Source organism: Macrobrachium nipponense, chromosome 8 (assembly GCF_015104395.2).
Source record: "Macrobrachium nipponense isolate FS-2020 chromosome 8, ASM1510439v2, whole genome shotgun sequence".
NCBI lineage: Eukaryota > Metazoa > Arthropoda > Malacostraca > Decapoda > Palaemonidae > Macrobrachium > Macrobrachium nipponense.
In genome coordinates this window covers 105,334,666-105,353,338 of record NC_087203.1, presented here as the reverse complement: position 1 = coordinate 105,353,338, position 18,673 = coordinate 105,334,666, and the positions used below count along the sequence as shown (strand labels likewise).

The window sequence follows — 18,673 nt, the reverse complement described above, 5'->3', positions numbered from 1 at the left end:
GAATTCGTAGCGAAGACTCAGAAACCCTTCGGTTCCTGACGATCGGTTAGAGTCCTTCACAATCCCCTCCCTAATGGACTTCACCGCCATCGATGCGAAGGAGATGCTGCTTTGTCCTGTGAAAGCGACGACCGCGCTTTCTGAAGAAACTCGACATCCCAGGCTGAGTGTTGAAGACTCTTCGTCAGCACCAAGATGACCTAGAAGTACACTCCCTCGAGTTACACAAGAACTTCTCCGTGGCGCAGGTATACTGAAGGCAGGGGTCTGGTACAACCAGACCACTGGCACCTCCTTCTACCTTTTGGATATTGCCCACAGGTCCTTGGATCGTTTTTCCTTAGGACCCGTGGTGGCTGCTCAACAAGTTGTCTAGCTAACCCAGACCCTAGCAGGCTGAACAGCATCGAGTCCTGGTGTGAACTGTAAGAATAGATAAGTGAATGAGAGAGTGACTGGCTTCTCTTCCTATCTTTTTCTCCCCCTCTACCTGTGGGTAGAGGAGGGATACGGTCATCACCTTGCTGGATAAGGACGAGATGCCGGTGAGCTACTCGACAGAGCCCCATCCTATCCCTTTCACTAGGGATGGGAGCGAATATCCACCACTTCCTCCTACAAGGGGGGGGGAAGTGGATGCCAACAAGAGACAAACCATAACTTTATGTTGCCTCTTGCAAATAGGAACTTGTTCTTGTTTGCTGGTACGAAGAGATACGCGTGCCTCTCTCTTAGTACTTGGTCCAGAGGTCTGACCATTGATCCTGCGGTGCACACCCCGATCAATCGGACAGAGGCTTGGATCCCTCCCTCGCTCTTACGACCAGGGAGGCATTCCAAGGTTGGGCGAACACCAGTCTGTTCACAAAAGACTCAGATTTCTCCCACCAAGAAGTGAGTCTTCCTATTGTAAAAGGACCGAAGGTTGTATGCCGTGTCGGAACAAATGACAATTTGTCCAAAATTGCATTTTTTTCCTAACTATACAAACCTGAGGTCCTTTTACACATAGTCCCACCTCATGCCACCCCTCACTCTGCAGTTTTTGCTTGGGCCAAAAGCAAAAGTGATTTGTTTACCTACCAGTCGCGCGCGCGCGCCTGTCGGACAAGCAGTTAACTACCGACAACCCCTTGTTCGAAAGCTTACGACCTATCCAGCTGCCGCTAGTACCTTCCTATTGTAAAAGGACCTCAGGTTTGTATAGTTAGGAAAAAATGCAATTTTGGACAAATTGTCATATTATTGTTGAAATGAGGACTATGAACTGTGCCATAAAATACTGTGCTTGTGATCGGTAATTTTAGTAACTATCATACATTAGTTTGCTGTTCATGAAATCTCATATGATAACTATCAATATGGTGATTGTTGTTAAAATTTTTCGTGGGATCACTTAGGAAGTAAGTGTTGCTTAGAATCATCAGCTGCCATAACCTGATGTCATTGTTGGCAGATAGCTGATTCAGTTGTCCCTCAGAAATTGCCAAGATCCGGAGTGCCGGCCTCCCATGAAATGAAAAATCCCCGAGTAACTCAACCCCCCAAACCTTAAGTCCCAGTCACTACTGTACTACATTTAGTTATTTGCCAAATTGTAGATTTTAAAGTAAAAAAAAATTCTATTACTGTAGTTATTCAGTACCCAACTGACAACAGCCACAAAGCATACTGTAATAAAACACAAAATGTCAATTAAAAATTGAATTAAAAAATTTGTTTCAGCTTCATGGGTGGAACAAATTTTTGGGGCGGCACAAAAGAAGAACGACTGTTTCCTGGCTCCAAGTTTTGATGATAAAATTTTAGAAGTTGTTGCAGTGTTTGGGTCTGCACAGATGGCTGCCTCTCGCATAATCAACCTACAGCATCACAGAATTGCTCAGTGTTCTAGTATAAAATAAAACAATTTTAGGGGAAGCAGGTAATTGTATTTCTTTTGAAGTATATTTGGTGTTTTTTTTAACTTAAGTTTCTCTCTAGATAATGTTCTTAAAGATATTACAATGAAAATTCTGAGTATTTTACTGTTGGATGCTGCAATTTTAGTTAAATAATGTAGCATCTAATTGAGTAAAGTAGTTCAACATATATTCATATTAGCTCTCAGGTTTTACATGTACTTATAAATGTTTGCTTTAAGTCTCAGATATTCTTGTGTCAGGAGGAAGGACAACTTTTTCCAAGGTTTTCATTACACACAGGGACAAACCTAATTGTTTTGTTTATGCTCTTGCATACTATATCTGAGGCTCCCAACCAAGGTTTTTTAAGGCATGCTTCCTTTGGTCCGAATACTGCCTTGTATTTGGTGAGGATTCTTCTTTCCTTTCATCTTGTCATTCTTCATCATATTCAATCCCGTAAGGGAAAAAGTTCAAGATATATCCTGCTCCATGTAATACTGATATACTTATCCTTTTGAATGGTACTTAAGATTCTGTCCCTCAAAGGTAGTTTAGAGTTGGTATTCAGAGTAGGATATACAACAGCTGAATAGCATCCACATAAAGCTTTACTCCCCTTAAGTCTACCATATCTAGTCTCCAGGGTAGTACTAGAATGGTTTTTCAATGCACTAGGGAAGTATGAAAAGAACTTGATTGATGCAACGTTTTAAAACAGAAAAGCTAAAATAAAGAAAGAATGATGATTATGTTGAGAACCACACTGTTTCTGAAACCAAACCGTATATATACTGGTACAATAATTCCAGAAAAGTATGTTACAAGTTTTTCTAGGAATCACTTTGACCTCACTTGCATTGGTTTTCCTCCCTGTTACTTCCACCTTTCTCTTAGGTTTCTTCTTAGTTGTCCAACTTAGCTTAACCTTTTGCTTTTTCTCCAATTTTTATCTCTCCTGTAAGAAAAATCTTTTTGGTTAGGCTTACAAGTCATGAAATTTGAATTGGTAGTTTTGGGAAGCATTTTGCAAGCCACTTTGCATCAAACTGTTGAAAGTTTTTTTATGTTTCATTTCTAAAACGTGGTATTGGTACGTATAATAGGTATTTTAATGGTGAAGTGTGTTTACAGTAATGTTAATTTGTGAATAACATTAGGAATTTAATATTTATTTTGTCATTTATACTGAGGTAGAGATGATTATGAACTTCATAGCATGGTGTATGTCTAATTTTACAGGTGAAGAAGGTGTACCAATTCAGGTTGATGGAGAAGCCTGGACGCAACCTCCTGGAATCGTTAGGATTGTTCACAAGAATAGAGTTCAAATGCTTTGTAGAAATAGGGTAGGTGATACACTTCTTTTATTAAGACTTTCCTCAGGAAACTGTTAATAAATTTGAAAAAATTTCCTAAATATAATGGTAAATTGTTCATAGGAAACTATAATGGTAAACCATTCATAGAAATATATGAATCACATTAAGTCTAAGAGAAAGGGAATAACCATGGTAACCATGGCTTCTGCAGGATGGTTCCCATTGTTATTGCTGACTTTTTCACATCCTCTTTGTCTTTAATATGATAAGGGTATGTATAAATGCTTGACAGTCATACAAAACATTTTGAGATTTTACTTTTAGTTATCTGAAAACTAATATTTATAATGGGGCTCATATTTCACAGGATTTGGAAGTTTCCCTAAAGGCCTGGGAAGAAAAGCAGAGGAGTATAGGAAATCAGACAAAGCAGCCAACATTGTTAGCAGATGAGGAATTGCCTATTCTTGCAATCCTTGCTTTGACGGTAATGTTTATGAATCATTTGCAGCATAATTTTTTACCGATAAGTTTACTTTTTTACTTTAGTACCTCTTGGAATTGAATTGTTCTGTTGGGTGGTTGTCACCAGAATATCTCAGAGACATATGAATAGATTTGATGAAACTGATAGTGTTTTTTAATTAGAAATAAAGCCAAAAGTCTGTTAAGATAACGTAGCTGCTCAGTCAATTTTTCAACCAAATTCCATCAAATATGATAATATGGATGAATGCTAATCTGTATAAATAGATTAATACTGTACCAGTTAATGCCTCGTATTTAATTGAATGTGTTAGCTGAATCTTCATGGGTTTCCATTTTGTTTATTGATTTTAAAACTTGACCACTGAAATTCTCGGAATAAATCAGGGCCTAGTGTTATACCACTGAAAATTTCGAAATAAATCACGGCCTGAGTGTTGGTTGAATTAGGGAAATATACCAACTGTAATACAGATTCATCCACACTGAGCCTTAATTTATAGTTATATGGCCAGCATGATGGTATATCTTTATACTGAGAGTGGAGATTTATAGTCATCACATTAACTTTGACAAAGTATGATGAAATAGAAAGTTATATATCATTATAATAGGCTTTGATAAGTTCACCATCATGTTGTTTGTGGGTTGGTTTGGGAGAAATTTCATGAGATGTAATAGAAATATTACACCTTTAATAAACACTTTTGAATTAAGAATCTGCATAGCACGTGTTAGTATGTTTCTTGATAAATTAATTACTCGATATATTAGAAGACTTTATAAACTTAAATCGTAGAACCATTATGTAACATAATATATGATTACTAATATCATTCTAATAAACTGAGTCATGGTTTATTTTCAGCATATTACATTAAATCTGTGTATCAACAGGTTGGAGAAGTTATAAGTAGTGTACAGATGGCAGCTATAAATACCCCAAACTTAGAAACTACTCTAACAGATTTGGTATCATCAGCTCAGTTTGTCTGGAGAAAATCTGGAGAGATGGCAAGGTTATTGAAAGTGTAAGTCCCTTTGAAAGTTGTTTTTTGTTTTTAAATTTCTTTTACAATTTGCCTAGCATAAATCAACAGTTTTGTACCAGTATAGACTGCGAAGTGGACTGGTCTCCCCAGTTTTTAGTGGAATATATTTTGCTACACTTTCAAATTAACCTTTTCTTATTATCTTTCCATAATTTTTTTGTAACTTTTCATCAATGATTATTTGCAAAAATGTTTAATAATATGCAGAATAACAGTATGTTAATCAATAGCACTTATATTGCATACTCCAGATCTGTATTTGATGTCCACAATATAATAATCTTTTAAAACCTGTATTATTTTAAAATTTATTTTTTTGGTGTTGCTTGTTGTACATTCAAGAATTTCATACATTTCTGTTTTTTATAAAGTCCAATTAAGAATGCTGATTAATGTTACAGACCTTTTTAACATTGAAAAATTTCTCTGTATGTTGTAGTACCGAGTTTGAAAAAAAAAGTTATAAAAACCTTCCCGCCCAGATCTGCAATGCTTGTCTTTTCATGCTTGCCACTAAAAACATCTTACTGCTTTGGCTTATATGTTTTTTTGCAGTATCAGTTAGAATTTAGACCTGTAGATGCTATTTTTGCACATTGGAGTTGTTAACAGAAATACACCACTGATCTGAAAAGGGTAACCAATGTTGGAAAGACCAACAGAGTTGCCATTGACCAGCTACCTACTGGAAGGTTTGGGTGTTAAGTGAGAAACCTGAGCCAATTCCAGCGTAGCTATCCACTTTTTTTTTTTTTAATTGATAAGTAAGGTAATCTAAGGTAGGAAGGAAACAAAACAAGCTTACAATGTGATTGTCTCACCTTTGTGCATAACTCATAGTGGGGATGGATTTTAGACAGCAAGCAGGTAATCAGTCAGTCAGGACAGCCTTAAATAATTGTAAGATATTTCTTTGCCTCTTGGGAAGAACACAATGATGACAAATTAATCAGTGCTGAAAGAAATATTGAATAATGTTTAATAGTATGCTTTTGCCAAAGATTGTAAATATGACTGTGCTCACCTGTTTTGGTTTCCTGCCTGTATACCTAACAAAATATTTGGTAAAAAAAATTTGATGGTCATTGGGATTTTGGATTGGAATGAAGAAAAAATTTCTACACCTGTAGGTAACAGATTTGGCAGAATGTGGCTATGAAAGAAGTATGCTAGGTATCAATAGTTTTGCCACATTCATGTTTCTATAAATGCCCCTGGTGTAACTGAATGTTCTCCACCAGTAATAATGGTGGATGTTTGATGATAATTATGATATTGAAATCAATATATGTCAGACATTTATAGTCAGGAGTATCAGTCACTTGATGGTGATGCCAAGATAGATGGATTCAAGTTGTTCCGACACGGCATACAAACCTTCGGTCCTTTTACAATAGGAAGGTACTAGCGGCAGCTGGATAGGTCGTAAGCTTTCGAACAAGGGGTTCGGTAGTTAACTGCTTGTCCAACAGGCGCGCGCGCAACTGGGAGGTAAACAAACCACTTTTGCTTTCGGCCTGCTGGCGTGTAGACGTGTATCATCGCTATCTGCCCGCTTCATCGTCGTTGCTTTCGCATGGTTGTGTTTTTCTTTTTCTATTTATCTAGTGAAACTTTGGAATTGTAAGTACAATCATTTCATATTTATTTCCATTGAATTCAATTGTGAATTAAAGGTTATCTTGGTTTCTCCACGCCCTCCGATTACCCGAGTGCCGGGACTGAAGGGCGTAAGTGCGGGAATTCATTTTTCCCAGAAATGATCCTCGTATTGTGTATGCTCGGTGCCGAGGGCGGGAGAGCGCTCGCTCCGAGCTTATATTTTGGTTGGAAATGTGTAGATGAAAATCATAAGTAAGTGCCCTTTTCATTTATATTTTTTTTTTTACCTGTATGCTCGTTGCCGAGCGAATGGGCGCTCGGCACGAAAACTTATTTGTATGGAAGTGGGAATCGCAAGTACAGTATTTCTTTTTCATTTTCATATATTTATTTTGATTGTAGCAATACTCATTTGGATCAGTTTCCGCTCTTACCCGGAAATTGATCCTTTCCCCTTTTTATTTGAATGAAGTGAAATCGCAAGTGCAGTTCTTTTTCATTTTCAATATTTTATTGAGATTGCATTATTTACTTGGATCAATGTTTCCGCTATTTCCCGGGAATTGATCCTTCCCCTTTTATTTGTATGAAGTGAAATCGCAAGCGCAGTTTATTGTTTTTCATTTTTCATATATATTTTGATTGCATCAATTCATTAGGGATCAAGGTTTCCGTTCATAATCGAGAATGGATCCTTTTACCCTTGCGCTCGGTACCGAGGGCGCAAATGCGCTCGATCCGAACCCTTATTCATTGTGAAGTGAATCGTAATGCAAGATTCTTTTTCATGTTATTCCTTTTATTATTGATTGCATCAATATTTATTTTGGTTCAAGTTCCGCTCAGTCAGGGAATTGATCCTTATGCCCTTGCATTCGGTGCCGAGGGCACGATTGCTCTCGGGCTCTTATTATTATTGTTGGGTACATGGGTGCTGTGCGGGGGTGGGGAACGAGAATCGCCCCCCCCCCCCCCCCCCCCCCCGCTAAGCACCCACAGATGGCCCTTCCCCTTCGGGGGGGAGGTTATCTGGGTTTCTTCTCGCCTGATCCGTCGAGCGCGGGGGAGGGCGCTCGGTGCCCGACTGTACAATTGTATTCGGGGTCTTCCGCTCGTTCGGTGTGGGGCTCACCCCCCTGCGCGAGGGTACTTCCCCCCCCACTAATCACTAACTACTGTTATTTCCGCAGGTGCTATTGCCACGAGGGTGGACCTTGGTGAGGTATGGGCGTCCCTTCGATTTGCAGGGCGTGCCTAGTGTCCATGGGCGGCGGTTCTATGTCCGGGCCTGCTGCGGTCACCCATGGAGTGTGGTGACCACGACAACGATATCGACTCCAGGTGACGACATCCCTCCTCACCTGGTGTACTTTGCCTCACGTTGGTAACAGTCTTGCCTACAGCCGCTGTGAAGTGCCGTTCGCCGTACCGAGAGGGGGCGTGCCGCCGCCGCTCGTGGTTGCTGCGCTGCCGCGCCACACTTCCGCTGCCCTAGAGCTCGCCCCTGGACCTGCCACCGGTACCAGGATGTTGGCTGGCTGCTGCTCCACCTCCTGTGTTTTCCGGTGCTGCCTGCCGTACCTGCCGATTCTGTACTGACTGTCCATGCAGTTGCTACGCCTGGCTGTCCCTGCCGTTGCTGCGCTGGCTGTCCCTGCCGTTGCTGCGCTGGCTGTCCCTGCCGTTGCTGCGCTGGCCTGTCCCTGCCGATGCTGTGCTGGCTGTGCCTGCTGTTCCTGAGATGCCCATACCTGCTGACGTCGTCCCTGTTCGTGGTGGTACTACCCCAGACTTTGGTCTGTCTGTACAGGTGCGTCCGGCCCTGTGGCTTCGGCTACAGCAGCCCCGGCTCCGCCCTGGATAGCAGATCTTACGTCTGTCCTGAGGAAGCTGACGAAGAAGAGGAGGAACGTCGCCTTCATCTCTTCATCGTCGTCGGCTGCCGCCTCTTCCCCTTCGACTTCTAAGGCTTCACAGCCGAGGAAGAAGAAGGTTGCCTCCTCCCTCCTAAGAAGTCTCCCTCGGGAGCTTCTCGGGACCCGTCTCACCTCGGTGGGACGGAGGGTTCCTTCCGCTTGTCCTCCTGCTCCTTCGGGAGCGGGGCCCATCTCTTCTTCCGCAAGGAAGAAGACTACGGGGACCAGAGGGGTACCGGCTAACACCGGTACTTCCTCGCCTGGTGTCAGTGGTTCTGCCACTGCATCAGGGTCCGTCTCGGCCTCTACGTTCGCGGGAGGTACCGATGTACGTCGCCTACCAGCGACCATGCAAGCCAGGAACCAGAACCCTCTGAGCCCGCTCAGCGTCAGGTTCAACGGCACGGGGCGGAAGACTGTGACAGCCGCTCACCGCGACTCTCACCACCACCAGCTCTCGCTACGTCGCGGCGACCAGCTGGCTACCCGGGATGACGTGACGGTCCACGACCGGCCACGGGCTGAGGCTGTGAAGAGGTCCCCCCGACCCCCCGTTCGCCGGTGCCAGCCACGGCTGAACCAGCGAACGTGACGTGGCCGTGAGGATAAGCACCGGTCTCACTGTGACAGTGGAGCCTGCAGGTCGCCTGACCGTCGCTCTCACAGAGAGCGATTGGGTACGGCAACCAGCACCAGCTCTTCTGACACTCGAGATCGGGGCCGCTGTGCTCAGTCCAGCCGTTCTCAGCGAGACGGTTCGACCATGGCCTGCAGCTCGATCGCCACCCCAGCGGGTTGACGATCGACTGCAGCCCTCCAAGCCTGCTGGTTCTGCCAGCGAGCAGAGGGAGCGTCAGGTCTGCCTCTCCCGTACCGTTCAACCTCCTCGGTTACACCGGGAGGAGCGAGGTATTGAGGAGTGATCGTGAGGGGTGGCGCCCCTCATGATCCCACCACGACGCCCTAACGTGCCAGGCACGGTTCTTGGACCGGCCGGCCAGGACGTATGCGCAAGTGGATGGAGAAGAGACCGAGATGGGCTGTCGCTGTTCCCCTTCTTAGGAGGAAGGTTCCTCGGAATATGCTCTGTTCGAAGGCTTAACGGTCCTACTCTGCAAGATGCTGTGACTTCCGAGATCCCAGAGAACTTTGCCGAGGTTATGGCGCTGATTCGTCAGCACAACGACCTCGGGGAAGGATCGCCGCTCCCACCAGCAGAGCCCACTCTCGGCTCGAGTCGTTTTGGGGCCCGAGAGGGAACCCAAATCGACGGTGGGGTCTGCCGCAATCGGAGCTTGCAACTGTGTTGAACCAGGTAGTCTCTCGTCTCCGGACAAGAAGGCTCTCTCAGTTTTCTGGCCGGTCGAACAAGCTACTTCACCTCCTCTACTGCGACAGAGGCGTTCTACGTGTCTTCTGGACACCGTATTTGAATCCCACTTCGGTCTCCTGAGAGGTTTCGACCTAGGACGACGGACTGGAATGAAAGTCGGAGGACGGTATCGCTCTCTCCTGTCAGGTGTCGATCAGCCCCACCCAGACAACGTTCACAGTGGCGGCAGACCCTTACCTACAGTATGAGTTCGTAACCCTCCTCGGGAAAACGTTTTCTCCTGACGATACGTTTTCTTCTCCAACTGCTAGTTCCGCTGGGATGGCGAGCCAGTATCCAATTCCTCCCCCATTCCCCTTCCCCCCCCCCCCTCTCCTTACGGCTACGAGGGAAAGGGGAGGGATCCTACAGAGATTTCTCTGTAAGATCCCACGTTAGGGGCTGCGCTACCGGGGGGACCTTCGGGTCCTACCTGACGTAAGCCCCGTCGTTGAGGAAGGATCCTGCCCCTTTCTCGATTTCTACGGGAATCGAGGAGGACCACCAGCCGATATCGTTTGACGAAATTCAGTGGGGTTTTCGCAGAGTGCTTAGAATTCTACGGAATTTCTAGCGCACTCAGAGTGTTCGAGAGTTTTTTTACGATCTCCAAACACTTAGGCGAGACCACGGTCCAAAGTGAGCGAGAATCCCGATAATTGTTACACGATAATCGGGAACCTCGCTTATGCTCGAATTCCTGTAATTTCTAGCATTTAGAAGAAGACTGCTGCTGAAAGAAGAGTATCTCACAGTAGGCGATTAACCTGGAATAGAGAAGAACAACGACTGGGAACTTACCAGTTTGGCTTGAACTATCGTCTTCGGTATTCTGTTCACCATTGAAGCTTTCCGTTGGGAAAGACTTCTCCTTCACTCTCTTGACTAGAGAACGAAGGCGGTCGATCTCCAATCCTTATTCTCATTCCTCGAGGGGAAAAGAAATTTAGGATGGAGGTCGTGGTACTGAACCTACAAATATACTACGTATATTACCCTCGCGACATGATTCTTTTAACAGTTGAATTGTCCTGGAGGGGGGTAGGCGCATACGTAGTTTTAACTCTACGGTTTGTGACCGAGACGAATTGTATCTTAATTGAACTGCAACTCGGGGTTGCCTGCAACCTCCCAGCAGTTATCAGTTTCGATTTTAGATACTTGGTATTGTCACAACAACACCAAATCAGCTTTTGTATTTACCGAAATCCGTTTCATTTATTTATAATTGCTCGAGCGTATTCTTTATGCTCGATGGTTTTCTAGCCGAACGCATTCCCTTCGTGGAAGGGATTAACTGGCTCAGGATGACTAGTCACCGAGAGCTACTGCGTATTGAACTTGCCTGATAGCAGCTCAGTATCAGCTAGGTCTCCGAGATGTACGGTCGGTTACGTTTCTCTCTCCCCTGGTTTGATTGACTACCGAACCGTATCTACCCAACAATCATGGACTTAGGTCTCTGATTAACGGGGATTCTCGCAATAATGAAGGACCATCTACTGCTGTGACGCTCGATTTCAGCGCCTTCGGACATGCGAGAATTTCAAACAGAGATATCTCTTGGACTTACTTTATCTTTCTGTTACCGCACGGTAACAGAAGTCTTACTGGTCTCACGCTGCATCGCTACCGCGATAATGCGAATGATTTTTGCAGACATCTGAGTTTGTCCTTCAAAATATCTCGTATTCGTAGGTGTGCAATTATTCATTGTTCGCCCCGAATTAACAGATGTGTCAGAAGACATCGCCTACTCTCCGACCTGACAGCTCTACTTCCAAATGTTCAGCCCATGAGAAGCAGTTCTTCAGGCAGTATTTCCCTGTGTCTTCATTACTGAAAAGCGCTCCGCTTTTTTATTGCAACTACGATCCTCACCGGACAGCAATGAATAGTGGTCAGCGTTCTCAGTCTTTGTAGCACAGGTTCAGAATCTGAGAATCCTTCTCTCGGTTCAGCTGTGAAGACGTAGGTTGCATTTTCTGTACACCTTCGTCTTCAACGACACATAGTGTTGTTTCTCCTTAGCTGAGAATCAACTATACTATGGGATATCTTGCCATCAGGGACCTCGGTCTCTAGAAGGCAATTGACTTTCGCCTGTTGGGCACATGCCTTAAGAGAAACATCACCTCGCCTTCTGGCATCGGTGACGAACAAATTATTTGTTTAGTCTCTTGGCATAACCCTTTTAAGGCGAAGGTCACGTGACTTGCTCGGGTGCTTGGACAACTTGCCTCTACCGAACGCAGTCAGTCGGCAGCTGTCAGAGCGCCCAAGTCAGTTACGAACTTCGCTGTGGACTTAGTTCGGTTGTTCCATAACAGTCTTTTCTTCGTCCTAACGGCTTGTCACAGTACCCATACCATCGACACCCACCATTGAGTGTCGGTGTCCCTATCCACTACGAGAAGAAGAACTTCACTGCATGGGGGATAGGAGAATGTGAGACACTTCGCTGCAGACGGATAGACCAGTATGGGTACAGGACATCACCGAAGTCGAAAAGAGGGATAGGTCATACGACCATTCCCTTCTTTTCCTCTGAAGTAATTGCATGACTTTTCCTGCGAAGTCAAGCATCCAGGGGATGGGGATTCGTGACGCTCGATTTCGTACCGACTTCGTAGCGAAGGACTCAGAACCCTTCGGTTCCTGACGATCGGTTTAGAGTCCTTCACAATCCCCTCCCTAATGGACTTCACCGCCTTTGATGCGAAGGAGATGCTGCTTGTCCTGTGAAAGCGCGACCGCGCTTTCTGAAGAAACTCGACATCCCAGGCTGAGTGTTGAAGACTCTTCGTCAGCACCAAGATGACCAGAAGTACACTCCCTCGAGTTACACAAGAACTTCTCCGTGGCGCAGGTTACTGAAGGCAGGGGGTCTGGTACAACCAGACCACTGGCACCTCCTTCTACCTTTTGGATATTGCCCACAGGTCCTTGGATCGTTTTCCTTGGGACCCGTGGTGGCTGCTCAACACGTTGTGTAGCTAACCAGACCCTAGCAGGCTGAACAGCATCAAGTCCTGGTGTGACTGTAAGAATAGATAAGTGAATGAGAGAGTGACTGGCTTCTCTTCCTATCTTTTTCTTTTTTTCCCCCCCTCTACCTGTGGGTAGAGGGATACGGTCATCACCTTGCTGGATAAGGACGAGATGCAGGTGAGGGGGGGGGGGGGGGGGGGGGGGGGGGGGGGGGGGGGGGGAAGCTACTCGACAGAGCCCCATCCTATCCCTTTCACTAGGGATGGGAGCGAATATCCACCACTTCCTCCTACAAGGGGGGGGAAATGGATGCCAACAAGAGAACAAACCATAACTTTAGGTTGCCTCTTGCAAATAGGAACTTGTTCTTGTTTGCTGGTACGAAGAGATACGCGTGCCTCTCTCTTAGTACTTGGTCCAGAGGTCTGACCATTGATCCTGCGGTGCACACCCCGATCGGACAGAGGCTTGGATCCCTCCCTCGCTCTTACGACCAGGGAGGCATTCCAAGGTTGGGCGAACACCAGTCTGTTCACAAAAGACTCAGATTCCTCCCACCAAGAAGTGAGTCTTCCTATTGTAAAAGGACCGAAGGTTTGTATGCCGTGTCGGAACAAATGACAATTTGTCCAAAATTGCATTTTTCCTAACTATACAAACCTGAGGTCCTTTTACACATAGCCCCACCTCATGCACCCCTCACTCTGCAGTTTTTTGCTTGGGCCAAAAGCAAAAGTGATTTGTTTACCTCCCAGTCGCGCGCAGCGCGCCTGTCGGACAAGCAGGTTAACTACCGAACCCCTTGTTCGAAAGCTTACGACCTATCCAGCTGCCACTAGTACCTTCCTATTGTAAAAAGGACCCTCAGGTTTGTATAGTTAGGAAAAATGCAATTTTGGACAAATTGTCATTTTTTCATGCTGCAGTATTTCACTCTATTTAAAGGATACATCTAATTCATGACCCATTAGCATTTGCATCCCGTAGGGGCACCAGGCATTGCTTCAAGTTCTTTGCACCGTCCCTTTGGCCCCTAGCTACAAACTTTTCCATTCCGTTAACTATACCTCCATGTTCTCTCTTCAATCTTACTCCCCCCCACCCCCTTCCTCCTACAATTGGTTCACAGTTCAACTGCAAAGTTTTCCTCATTACATCTTTGAAACCTTTTTGCTGTCAATTTCTATTTCAGTGTTGAATGACCTTTTGGGTCCCATGTTTTTTTTTTTTTTTTTTTTTTTTTTTTTATTTTTTTTTTTTTTTTTTTTTTTTTTTTTTTTTTTTTTTTTTTTTGTGTTTTTTTTTTTTTTTTTTTTTTTTTTCTGGCATTTGGCCCAACCTTCTTTGTTCTATATATTAGCGTTTGAGAAACACTTTACTTTTTATTCCACCATTTCATTAGCATGTTTGAAAGATTAGTAAGAAAAGAATTACTTCCCATCATGTCAAACCAGTTTACATTGATAGGTTGAGGGCTGTTAGGAAGGTTATTTTTCAGCTGTGACTAGTTGATAACCAGGTACTTTTAACCTTAACATCATATCTTAATACTAAGTATGTTTGCAGGTCCACAATAATATCGCATGTGAAGTATATAAGGTGTTTAATAATAAGAGCTGGTGCAGGGTTCTAAGCTCTTATTATTAAACACCTTATATACTTCACATGCGATATTATTGTGGACCTGCAATCATTGTTATCATTTTCGACACTGAAAATTGTGCCCACTAAGTATGTTACTATATGAAATGAGAGGTATTAGCTAATACTACTATGTGGGGCATGAGGATGTTTGTTTCTATGTTCCAAGGTTATTTACAAAGTTCCTAATATTAGAAAATATAAGTAAACAAGTACAAACATTTTTTTTTCATTTATCTCATTACGGATAGGTATCTGAATGGAAATAATAATATGGGTTTTCATTTCTAGCCAAATTTGCGGATGTTGGCAACTGAGCTGGTTACCAGCGTACGGAGTCTACACACAGAAATAATTACTATATTAAAGGATGAGTCTTTAGTGAGTATTATATTTTCAAAGAATGTGTAATCAATTATTGGTAAGTTTTAGTTTTTTATGAAAATTAATTTAACATAGACATAACAAAAAATATGTTTTTTGGTTTTTTTATATATTGTTTATGTGCTTGGCTGTGCAAGGTCTACAATTTACTTTTGGACTTAAATTAACTGGACATCTGACAAGATTGGGTGCCACACAGGTAACAACAGAAAAAATGCAAAATGGTAAAAATATTGATGGATTTTAGTGAAATACAATGTTATTACATGAATCAGAAGATGTATATACAGGAGCTAAAATGACTAGCTCCATGACACTGAGGTTACATTAGTTCACAAATCAATTAGTGCCACCATGCAAAACCTGGAGTATGTTAAACCCTTTATGGAAAAAGAATTCATGGTGTGATGATATTGCAATTATCATAAGTCATAAAAAAAATAGATAGCAGCTCTTCAATCTTCCACCTTGGGACTTGAAACTGATGACAATAGGGACACCTTTGCACTTTGGGAACACATTTGATGTACACAATGTCCACGGTCTCCTATTCTGTAAATTAACCCTTAAACGCCGAATGGACGTATTAAACGTCGAGTCAAAATCTCCCCCGATTTCCGAATGGACGTACCATACGTCGGCTCAAAAAAAGTTTTTTTTTTAAATTCGCGGAAAAATACTTTATAGGCCTACCAGCCGAAAACTTTTGAATCACGCGCCTTGGGGGATGCTGGGAGTTCACGGATCAAGGCGTTGTTTTTGTTTACAATCGTTACACAGGCGCGCAAGCGCGAATTTCTTTCTTATCGCACTAAAAAGTATCAGTGACAAATCTCAAAAATTATTTCGTCACTTTGACATAATTTTTGCAACGTTTTAAATTATCCGTTACATGAAGTATTATATATGAAAATGTGCGCAATTTCATTTGAAATACAACAAAAAAAATACTCATGATTGTAACTTTTTTATCATTTTTGAAATATTTTTCCATATAAATAACGATAAGTGCCAAAATTTCAACCTTCGGTCAACTTTGACTCTACCGAAATGGTCGAAAAACGCAATTGTAAAGCTAAAAACGCTTATAATGTAGTAATATTCAACTATTTACCTTAATTTTGCAACAAATTGGAAGTCTCTAGCACAATATTTCGATTTATGGTGAATTTATGAAAAAACTTTTTCCTTACGTCCGCGCGGTAACTCTTCCGAAAAAATCATACATGCGATTGTGGTAATGTTTGCACCATTTTAAAAATTAGCCGTTACATAAAGTTTTATATATGGAATGTGCGCAATTTCATGCACAATACAACTAAAAACAACCAATGGTTGTAGCTTTTATCAGTTTTGAAAATATTTTCATATAAAAAATGATAAGTGACAAATTTTCAACCTTCGGTCAATTTTGACTCTACCGAAATGGTCGAAAAACGCAATTGTAAGCTAAAAACTCTTATATTTTAGTAATATTCAATCATTTACCTTTCATTTTGTAACAAATGGGAAGTCTCTAGCAACAATATTTCGATTTATGGTGAATTTATGAAAAAAATAAAAAAAACATTTCCTTACGTCCGCGCGGTAACACTTCCGAAAAAATCATACGTGCGATTGTGGTAATGTTTGCACCATTATAAATTAGCTGTTACATAAAGTTTTATATGATATGCGCAATTTCATGCAGAATACAACGAAAAATAATTGAAGGTTGTAGCCTTTCTCATTTTTGAAATATTTGCATATAAATCACGATAAATAGAAAAAAAAAAAAAAAACCACGTTCGGTCAACTTTGACTCTACCGAAATGGTCGAAAAACGCAATTGTAAGCTAAAACTCTTATATTTTAGTAATATTCAATCAGTTAACTTCATTTTGCAACAAATTGGAAGTCTCTAGCACAATATTTCGATTTATTGGTGAATTTATGAAAAAAACCAAAAAAAACTTTCCTTCCCTCCGCGGGCGGATTCTCCGCCATAAATCTCCGAATTGCGTACATCGAATTCTCGGAAAATTTGCTCCGTTTCATATTGGGCATTTCATAGAGTTTTATATATATGAAAATGTGCGCAATTTCATGTACAATAAAAGGAAAAAATATTTGAAGGTTGTAGCTTTTTCTCATTTCCGAAATATTTGCATATAAATCATCACATATGAGAAAAAAAACCACGTCGGTCAAATTTGACTCTACCGAAATGGTCGAAAAACGCAATTGTAAGCTAAAACTCTTACAGTATCGTAATATTCAATCATTTGTATTCATTTTGAAACAAATTGGAAGTCTCTAGAACAATATTTAGATTTATGGGTGAATTTAAAAAAAAAAAAAAAATTTTACGTCTGCGCGTTACGAATTCGTACATCCTTTTGTGATAATATTTTTCCGGTGGTTGCTTGTTTTACAATGTATTATATATCAACAATGATTGCAATTTAGTGTACAATACAACGAAAAAAAAAAGAAACTCGTTAGTTTTTCTTTTACCGTTTTTTGCACAGCGTGATTTTATACAATTATGTATGATTTTTTTTTTTTCGCTACCATATATCGCATTATTTACATATGATAATGATATTATTTTTCATTTCTGATGATTGCATACTAAACTTCAGGCAATGACAAAAAAAGGAGCCAAAAATGAACAACTCTTAATCTTCAAAAACTAAGCGCGCTGTGATTTTTTGAAAAAATTATTTTTTCCGCTTCCGCGCGCGCTCAAAAACCGGCTCCGGAATTCGACGGGAGTTTTTTTATTTTTACCGCTTCGGCGTTTAAGGGTTAAGGGTGCACTGTAATGATTCATTTAAAATGCAATTAACGTGACTGGAAGAGGGTAGTAAGCTAACACTGTTACAAGAGAGCAAAATGAATGAACACTTCTGGTTGCGAGTCATAAATATTTTTCACTTCATTTATTCCTCTGAAGGAGATGCAATGGGGATTTTAGTTTATGTAATATATGAGACCAGGCAGAAATAAAGTAAGAGAATTGTGCTCGAAACAAATTCCAAATCCACTGTACCTTTGTCCTGGACGATTGACTGATGGTTATGGAATTTTGGGAAAGATGCTTCGGAGCCTTTTTGACCCCACACAAGAATACAGAATGGCAGGAAGGCGCCGGCCAAAGACCCAGTCTGGACAGTGACCTGACTAAGTCAGAATGCTCTGGTATCAGCGGCTGTTGCGTCTTTTATTGGACACTCCTCATCTTTGCTCTTTGTCCGTCACATTTGGGTGACAGTGTTTCTCTGAGCTGCTTGATGGTTTGCCTGGAATGGAAACTTGAGACAACAGTTTGCACAGATTCAGAAAAGATGAGACAATGAGATGGTGATTAAGCTGTAGGAGGAGTTAGAGTTTATGGAGGAGGGTGAAGTGTGGAAAATAAAAATACTGTGACCAATCTTTAAATTTAAGACTAGGGAGTGGGGAAATGCGGCTTCCGTATGCGACTTGGTGGTCTCTGATTTTCCTTTACTGAAATCTAGTATGTTTCTCTTAGATTTCTTAAAAACTCAGGGCTTAAAACAGGATAGAATGTATGTCTGTTACAATATGTTTGCATGTTTTTTAAGTTTGCTATAAAATTGTACAGTATTTTTATTAAAATCAAAACTGTTCCCCTATAAAAGTTGTAATATGTGATTTTGCTCTACACAGGCTTTGAACCAGACTGTAATAGAGAGTCTAAGGGAGGCCGTAACCCAATTAGATGGTACATTGAAACATGCACATGAGAAAGATCACTTGATGCACTTTTGTTCTGAAGAGGAGGTGAGGCCACTTTTCACTTTTTTAATTCAAATTAATATTTTGTTCATGAAACTTACCTGTCAGATATATATATGCTGTATTTCTGACGTCCGACAGAATTTCAAACTCGCGGCACACGTAGTGGGCGGCCAGGTTGGTAGTACCCATTCCCGCCGCTGGGAGGCGGATTATCAGGAACCATTCCCATTTTCTATTCATATTTTTTTCTGTCCGC

The 18,673-nt window shown here is 42.0% G+C and overlaps 2 long non-coding RNA genes across 2 annotated transcripts; both read left to right on the top strand.

Moving 5' to 3' along the window:
* The first annotated feature begins 1,904 nt into the window (after window positions 1-1,904).
* LOC135223315 (uncharacterized) lies at window positions 1,905-4,698 on the top strand. The gene is made up of 4 exons (XR_010316476.1): window positions 1,905-1,924; window positions 3,147-3,253; window positions 3,594-3,713; window positions 4,610-4,698. It is a non-coding gene; the product is annotated as an uncharacterized LOC135223315 (long non-coding RNA).
* On the top strand, window positions 4,698-18,460 carry LOC135223316 (uncharacterized). Its single transcript, XR_010316477.1, has 3 exons — window positions 4,698-4,743; window positions 14,578-14,667; window positions 18,346-18,460. It is a non-coding gene; the product is annotated as an uncharacterized LOC135223316 (long non-coding RNA).
* Window positions 18,461-18,673: the final 213 nt, after the last annotated feature.